The sequence below is a fragment of the Rhinichthys klamathensis genome, unplaced genomic scaffold, assembly GCF_029890125.1.
Source record: "Rhinichthys klamathensis goyatoka isolate OS25496 unplaced genomic scaffold, OSU_Roscu_1.1 h1tg000029l_1, whole genome shotgun sequence".
In the NCBI taxonomy this organism is placed as follows: Eukaryota; Metazoa; Chordata; class Actinopteri; order Cypriniformes; family Leuciscidae; genus Rhinichthys; species Rhinichthys klamathensis.
The window spans coordinates 3,467,646-3,476,450 of record NW_026606579.1 but is presented as its reverse complement, the minus strand read 5'-3'; the positions used below and the strand labels follow the sequence as shown (position 1 = coordinate 3,476,450).

Here is an 8,805-nt window from a genome sequence, read left to right as displayed (position 1 = left end):
AATTTTAATTTGGACATAAAACCGATGTCATTCACAATGTTATCATCTGCTTTGCCTTTACTACTGTTGCTGCATTACGTCATCATCCTACTTTATATAAATATATACAAGTCTGTTCTACATGTGCGTATCCTTTTTTAACCCTTATCTTTGAAACAGTTGTATTTTTATTTATTTTGCCCTAAATATTTTGCTCATCATCCTCCGTTCATGGACTGATATGAAATGCAACCATGAATGCAACGTGGTTACGTCATGGCTGTCAGATGGAATGTCGTCAAATGTTTTTATTTTATTTTATTTCTTTGCCCTGTTTTGGACGCTCATTACCACGTGGTGGCAGCATTGGATTCCTTATGTATTTATATATTATATATTTATTATCTAGCCCTTTCCATGTTCATTAGTATGCTATCATGCCATGTTAACCAAAATAAAAGTTATGTGAGTGAAAATGTTCAAATTCTTTAGATCTGGTCCAAATTTATTCTGCAAATATTTGTGTAAAATATTTTGTGACATTGTATAATTTGTATTGCACATTCCATTAAAAAAAAATCTGTTTAAAAAATAAAACAGTAAACACATACGTTACATATGAAACATAAGGATATGGGCCATCTTCAGTTATATCTATGATCTTCAGTAACATTACAGGTTCACAACACCTTAGACTTTTAATATGATTTTTGATTAAAGGCTCCTCTGGATACGTAACAGGCTCCGCCTAACAGCCGGAAAAACAGTCAACTGATCTGCGGTCTGCCTGAATGTTTAAATCAAACTGGCGTCATTTCGTGTTCCATCTCAGAGAACTGATTCCAGACCTGCTTTCGTGCGTTTTTTTTTTAAATTTTAGCTCAGTCGAACGCCGATCCCTCGAGCGCGGCAGACAGACAGAACTCAACGATCACAGATAAACAGTCGCGCTGAAGAAGGAAGACAGACGTGCGATCGAAGGCGGCCAGTAGTATAGCACTTCATGGCTTTAATATTTCAACAAAACGCGTTTGTGGTTGACAGTTAGAGCGTTTTAGATCTCCCCTGCCTATGTAGGATCGTACCTGTCAGAATACGTCTGAGAAGTTTTAACCCATTTACTGATGGACTGACAGACGGATTCTCCTCAGACGACGCAATCTAACGTACACAATTCACATTTGACCTTATTCTCTCAATTCTCTCAAGCCCGTGTTTTCCGTCAGGAGGACTTCAGACATTTAAGGTTGGTGTTTATGTTTCTGACTGTAATTCTACATTTCTGTACGAATAACCCGTAGACTGCACTCTACTGGCTGTGTCTTAAAACCTAGTGAGCTGCCTATCTAGACAACATGTTTGGGCCACAGGTTTGAGCATCATCCGCGCTTGCTGCGTCTTTGGGCGGGAATCATTGGCTTATGCAGCATATTTTGCGCAATATAAATACATATTGGTCTCTCAAAATACAGTCAGCTGTCAACCTAGATTGTATTTTGGTCATCAACAGCACGTGCACCATTACTATCCCAAAATACCACGGAAAAGCATAGTAGTAGTACCAGTGTTTTGGACATGTCCAATATTCCATGGTATACGTTGGCTCCTGATGGACATATGCATGTATGGATCATCCCCATCATTTAGATCGAATTTTCTGTGCGTTTTAAATTTTAATGTCTTCAAATCTATACGAAAAGGTTGTTTTTAGTGGTTTCATTGCAGTGAGCATGTATGTTATGTAATAGCTAACGTGACACACTCGGGCTGTTTTTGTCCCTAACATAAACAATAATATTTATCTGGAATGCAGATGTCCTTTATAAATATTTACAAGGGTTAACCAGAGTTTACAATACCATTGTTATGAAAGTGAAATCATAATAAACAAATAGGGGGTCTTCTTCAAACAACGTGTTCTGCCCCATTTTTCATAAAGCGCCATGGACAGGCTGTACAGTATAACAAACTATCACATTTTTTCATTCTATCACATTTTTTGGACACTACCGTAATGGTAATTCCATGGTGTCATTTGGGTTAGTTCACCCAAAAATGAAAATTATCCTGTAATTTACTCCTGTAATTTAATTGACTTTCTTCTTTCTGCAAAGCACAATCGGAGTAAAAAAATATCCTGTCTCTTCCTAGCTTTATAATGGGAGTGAATGGTACCTTAGATTTTGAAGCCCAAATATTGGATCCATCCATCATCAAAGTAACTCATACGGCTCCAGGGTGTTAATAAAGGCCTTCTGAAGCGAAGCGATGCGTTTTTGTAAGAAAATATCCATATTTCTAACTTAATAAACTATCATCACTGGCCTCCAGTAACGGCCGTACTCGAGTCTAGTTCCGATGGGAGAGTGACCTCTGACCCGACGCGTGACGTATGATGTAGGAGTAGCGTAAGCTTAGGTGAGAGTCGACGCCTCTCGCGGTTCAAACTAACAAACTCAAGCTCCTCACACATTTCTCTTTACAAATTAAATGTTTTAGACTTCTAATTTGTTTTGCTCTATCTCTGCATCGGGTCAGAGGTCACTCTTCCACCGCATTGATTATAGTTTATAAAGTTAAAGTGGATATTTTTCTCACATGGATGTGTTTTTTGGGCTTTAAAGTCTAAGGTACCATACACTCCCATTATAAAGCTTGGAAGAGCCAGGGTATTTTTTTAATATAAGAAGAAGAAAGTCATATACACCTAGGATGGCTTGAGGGTGAGTAAATTATGGGATAATTTTAATTTTTGGGTGAACTAACCCTTTCAAGTAACATTTTGAACCTCACATGACATGTTAGGCCTATATGATTATGATAATCAAGCAGTATTATGATGTAGCCTATAGCAAAGTATCATTGTATTACAATCTTCATCCACCAGTAAGCCATGGTACTAGCTTATTACAGTATTATTTTGATTTATTTTTTGTAAAGGACCCTTTTTTTCTTTCTTTTTAAAAAAATAAATATGGTGAAGCAATGGTTACCATTGTACATTTCTGGCAAAGAAATACAAAGTAAACCACATCATGTTGGCGACCGGTACCTTATCCCAGTGTGATGATTTCTATGTGATGTGTGGTAAATCTTTAATTACCATAAAAGTAGCCTAATTAATGGATAACAACGTACTAAATTACTGTGTAATAACAGTAAATGTGTGTCATTAGAAGCAGCCTCACAAAATGATCTAGTTAATTAGCATTCAGTAACATGGCCATTTAATTTGACCACAAAACTTAGTGTCATTCGCACAGTTTTGCCTGTTTTGTTGTTTCGTGCTTTAATGTCTTAGATTAGACGAGCACGGATACACGCCCGCACCAGAATCCTGATGCGGATCATGCTTTTGTGTGTATCTTTGACCTTTGCGTAAAGGTTCATGTTTCCACTTTCCCCTTTAGAGGCGTTCAGAAACCTGAGCGCACACTTCCACATAGCTTTCTGTGTCACATTGTTGGAATGAGGTTGTGAAATGTGAGGTGGAGCACCTGTAAGAGTTTCAATGTTGTAACAAAGTCCCATAGAAGAGAGTGCATCTTAAGGAGAAGTATTAGCAGTAACAACTGCTAGTCATCCTAAACCCATAGCGTGTTGTACACCTCAGATGTCAACACTGTCTTCCGACTCTGATATAGATCTGTGTTCAGGATCCAAACTTCAAAAGAATGTGATGTTTATGTCATTGTCGCCTCATTATTCATCAGCAGTTTCCCAACAGATTGTTTGCTTCGTCGGAAAGTGTGGATGTGTACAACATTACGAGAGACAGTGATCGTCATTTGCATGTCAAATAGAGTTTCCATTCCTGCGTTGTTGTGCGTTATTGACGCTGCTGGTGTGTTTGTCGTCTTATTTTGCATTGTGTTAGCAGCTGACGAGTGAATCTAAATCAATTGTGGATGCAATTGTATAATGCATTTTATATTAGAAGCTGGAAGATCTAGTTCCTGACAAACTGAGGTTTATAGTTGGACTTCAACAGACGTACGTGACCAGTGTAGTCCCATTCACAACAAACGACTCTTGTAATTAGTGATGCACTGATCATGATCTTTTTATGGCTGATTCTGATCTTTTTATGAGCAAATGGGCTGAATCAGATACCAGTTGCTGATTTTTAAATATTTTTTTGTCTTTGTTTAAGCAAAAACAGCACTGTGCTTATAAACTCTACTTTATACGGAGGTAAGGGGAAAAGAAAATGCATCGAAGCGTTTTCTTCAGAGATACATTCATATAAACCCCCACCCTCAATTCAGACAGTATTTATATTTTTCATCCAATATTTCGAGCACCGTGAGCCTGGTACAGTATTTTCTGCTCTCCTCTCCTCTTTTGAGTGTCCCGTCTGGCCTGCTAACGTCCTGTTTACAGACTTCGTAATATTTCCACACAAATGACATTTTGGGAAGTGATTGCATTGCCGTTTGTGTACAGAGTCCAGAACAGAGATTGGCCAAATTAAAACAAAACAAAAAAACGGCCTGCCGAACAGTGCATCTCTACTTAATGAATCTTTCAAAGGCACGTTTGTTAACAATTAACAATTGAATCTCTCTAGTACCAAATGGTAATGTCCAGCTTACAAATTCACAGCTATTTTGGGCTGGTCATGAGGCAGGAGCTCAGGTGCAAACCCTCGGCACCCCAGCAGAGTCACTGCAACGCTTCGTTTATATTAATGATCCGTCCTGCTGACACGGACGCCCTTAAGACTGTGGCCGTAATCTCTCGATAGTGCCTTCAGTTTTGCCTGAATACCAAATCAAATGGAGATTTAATCCTCATTAAATCCGTCAGCTTCATTATGGTTTCTCTTGTGTCCTTCACAAGACTCTGAATGTCAAACCTGTGAGGGGCGTCTGAGATCTGAAGCTGCCTTTCGTGATTTGAGAGAGTGAAACTGGCCTGAGTACCTTGGAAAATGTGTGAATCAGTGCTGCTCTATAGCTGTTTAATAATAAGACGACGATTTGTGTGTCATTATGTGACGGGTAGATTCATAAACGCGTGTTAGAAATGCTTCATTGTAAGAAATGATACAGACATCAGGTGAGAACAGAAGCTGTTTCCTGTTTCATGTTGATCTCGAAACCCTTAAAACAGGAAATGCACATATAATCTGATTCAAACCCTTCCTGAGATGAAGTGTTTAATGTAATAGAAACGTTTTATGTGGATTTGTAATTTTTCTGTAGAAAATGTGACTGGTACTTGCCTGTGCAGAACATGCTGCTTTTGCATTTATTTATTTGCATTTTCATTTTTTTATGCATTTGGCTGACGATTTTATCCAAAGTGACTTACATTGCATTTCAAGGTACACATTTACATTCTTATCATTTCTTGCTTTCCCTGGGAATTGAACCCATGACCTTGGTGTTGCAAGCGCCAACGCTGTACTGTTAGAGCTACAGGAAAGCCAGATTTAGCAGATGCTTTTAGCCAAAGTAATTTACAAAAGAGCATAATTAACCACAAGCAATTTCTCATAAGAGCCAACAAAATTTCCAGAGCAAAATGCCAAGTTTCAAGTATAAGCTAAATTAGTGCAGAAGTGAAGAGTGTTGTGGTTACTCGGTGTTTGTTCATTGGCCAAATATCTTTTTTAAAATAATTATTATGACTGTCATATCTCCATTCTCCAAAATTGGACAGTTGAAGACTGGAAAAATGTTGCCTGGTCTGATGAGTCTCGATTTCTGTTGAGACATTCAGGTGGTAGAGTCAGAATTTGGCGTAAACAGAATGAGAACATGGATCCATCATGCCTTGTTACCACTGTGCAGGCTGGTGGTGGTGGTGTAATGGTGTGGGGGATGTTTTCTTGGCACACTTTAGGCCCCTTAGTGCCAATTGGGCATCGTTTAAATGCCACGGCCTACCTGAGCATTGTTTCTGACCATGTCCATCCCTTTATGGCCACCATGTACCCATCCTTTGATGGCTACTTCCAGTAGGATAATGCACCATGTCACAAAGCTCGAATCATTTCAAATTGGTTTCTTGAACATGACAATGAGTTCACTGTACTAAAATGGCCTCCACAGTCACCAGATCTCAACCCAATAGAGCATCTTTGGGATGTGGTGGAACGGGAGCTTCGTGCCCTGGATGTGCATCCCACAAATCTCCATCAACTGCAAGACGCTATCCTATCAAAATGGGCCAACATTTCTAAAGAATGCTTTCAGCATCTTGTTGAATCAATGCCACGTAGAATTAAGGCAGTTCTGAAGGCGAAAGGGGGTCAAACACCGTATTAGAATGGTGCTCCTAATAATCCTTTAGGTGAGTGTATATGTGTGTGTGTGTTTTATGTATTTGAGAAGAGGAGTGTCTTAGTCTAGCATTTGTCATCGAGTCATAGCTAATACTACTGTTAAACAGCCTATGCAAAGCACTTCATCTTTTTTAACGAGATGTTGGGCAAATGACAGAATGAGTTCCTGTATACCTACAGTAAACTTTATTACCTGTAAGTTGATAAAAACACAATACAATTAGGCTTGCCGCGATAGACGGTGTTGACGGTGTTACCGGTTTTAAGCCTCATCACCGGTGACATCACTTTCCCACCGTGACACCGCGATGTCTTGACTTTTTTAAAGTATTCGTTTTTGCTAAAAATATTTATTTGAATTAATTAAAAATAATAATTATCAATGATGTAGTTCAGAAGAGAGCATACATTATAATTAAAAACTGAACTGCGCAGTGCGTGCCAAGAGCTAGTCACGTCACAGATCAGCAAGCATCAGGATTCCATTTAGCACGTGTGGAGATGAGAACGAGTCAAATAACAGAAAAGCTTATTTCAAAAGTGAAAGTATAACGCGCACGCATTTAAAAGCCAGAGCTGCCAACTTTTGAGTTTAGCTTGGAGTGAGACTTTTCCGGCCGTGGGGGCGGGGGGCACTTACACACGCAAGGTCTCTCGCTGGCTTTCCCTCTCTCCCGTACGCGCGCGCTACGCGGTTTGAAGCACAATCTCTGTCTCGCGTGCGCGCTCGCTCTAGATTCCAGGAGATTTTAACTATTTTGCGGTATAATTAGTCGATCACGAGTGGCTCAACAGGTAAATATATAGATAAACTCATCTTCCAGGCATTTGACCGACCAGGGGTGCGTTTCCCGAAAGCATCGTTAGCCAACTATGGTCGCAAGTTCCGTCATTACCAATAGAGTTCAATGGGATTTGCGACCAACTTGCGACCATAGTTGGCTAACGATGCTTCCGGGAAACGCACCCCAGGTTGACACTTCATGCGTGAGAAATCGGGAGTGTGGCGTGAGAGCGTGTGAAAGCAATCAAATGCGTGTGTCTCGCGGCCAATGCGTGAGAGTTGGCAGCTCTGTAAAAGCTTTTTAACCCCCCCGCCCCGCCCACCACGGTGACACCGGGATTACCGGTGTTGTCAAACGTCGATTAACCGGTGGGAAATTTTCCTCACCGCGGCAACCCTAAATACAATGCACTTACTGCCTCAGATGTGGCCCTTCTAATGACGGACAAAACACGTATGTCTGACATTTGAACTCCATATGAGCTTGATTTTGGTCAAATGTTAATAATATAATAACACATGCAAGTGTCTGACCATCTATAAAGCCACAATATCAACTTTGACACCATTTTTTTGAAAAGTAGCCACCCGACAGCAACACAATCTTGGACAAAATGAGGATCAAGTGCCAGATTCGAACTAGAAACTTAAGATGGGACGTTTCTGTAACACAGCCTCGGGGTCATGAGTTGTTTGATTTATAAGCACACGGCATGCCTTTTCTTGAGTCTGTTATTGTGCCGCCAGCTCAGTCTGTGCTGTGGTGTCAGCTGAGGTTAATGGTGTGGACTTTCCTCCAGTTTACAGAGCTTGTGTGGACAGAACAGTAACCCAGAGCCGGGATGTCAGTGAGGAGTGAATAATGTGTTTCTCGACAGGCAAGCTGGACCAGGGTCTAGGGTTGTCAATCTTCCTCTATAATACTATTCGAATTCCATTCCTTATTTTATTTAATATTCGAATATTAAATGCTCAAATTCATCCTATTATTAATATTTACGACATTACTCAGGCTTATGGATCGCCAATGCCAATAGCATGTGGTTGTTGTTACACGTTCTGTCCATATTTGCGCTTTACGGGCGCTTTTTTACGTTGTTAAACATTTACCATTTTTGACAGTATTGTTATGATGATACAGCGTGGATAACGTGCACAATTGTGTTACGATTCAAAAACGTTATTGTTCATCAGACGAAACAAAAGCATTTCATTTTCACATGTGTGTAAGTCAAGGTGGCGAGAAAGGCAAGATTCCATATAAAAAAAATTAATGAATAGGAATGGGAGCAGGCTTCACTCAATGATTAAACTTAAACTTTAAGAATGCTGGCCTGATGATTAGAATATATAACGTTAAACAGGAAAGAGGCCGCACTATGCATAAATTGTTTTATTTGCACAAACGCGTTTCGGCGCGTGCCTTCTTGAAACGCGTTTGTGCAAATAAAACAATTTATGCATAGTGCGGCCTCTTTCCTGTTTATATATATAAAAAAATTAAAATATACATAAAAAAACAATATTCGAATAGTAACTTCAGCATTCGAATAGTATTGATTTTTTTAATATTCGAATTCTATTCGAATTTCGGAATTCGTTCCAACAGCCCTACCAGGGTCGGTTATTTCTTTTTTGGCATCTTGTACCATGTTTTTGTATCTTTTCTGTACGTCTTTAACGCTGACACTCAAAGGTCGGATTAACGCTGTTAACTGTCGTAGCAATCTTTGTCCAAATTAAACATTTC

General features: G+C 39.6%; 1 protein-coding gene across 2 annotated transcripts in view; it reads left to right on the top strand.

Moving 5' to 3' along the window:
- Positions 1–905: 905 nt before the first annotated feature.
- The window catches only part of osbpl8 (oxysterol binding protein-like 8), an 84,934-nt gene continuing 77,034 nt past the window's right edge, over positions 906–8,805 (top strand). For both annotated transcript variants that reach the window (XM_056245300.1, XM_056245299.1), the window contains exon 1: positions 906–1,225. The gene's annotated coding sequence lies outside the window, so the exon portion shown is untranslated. The remainder of the gene's footprint in view (positions 1,226–8,805) is intronic.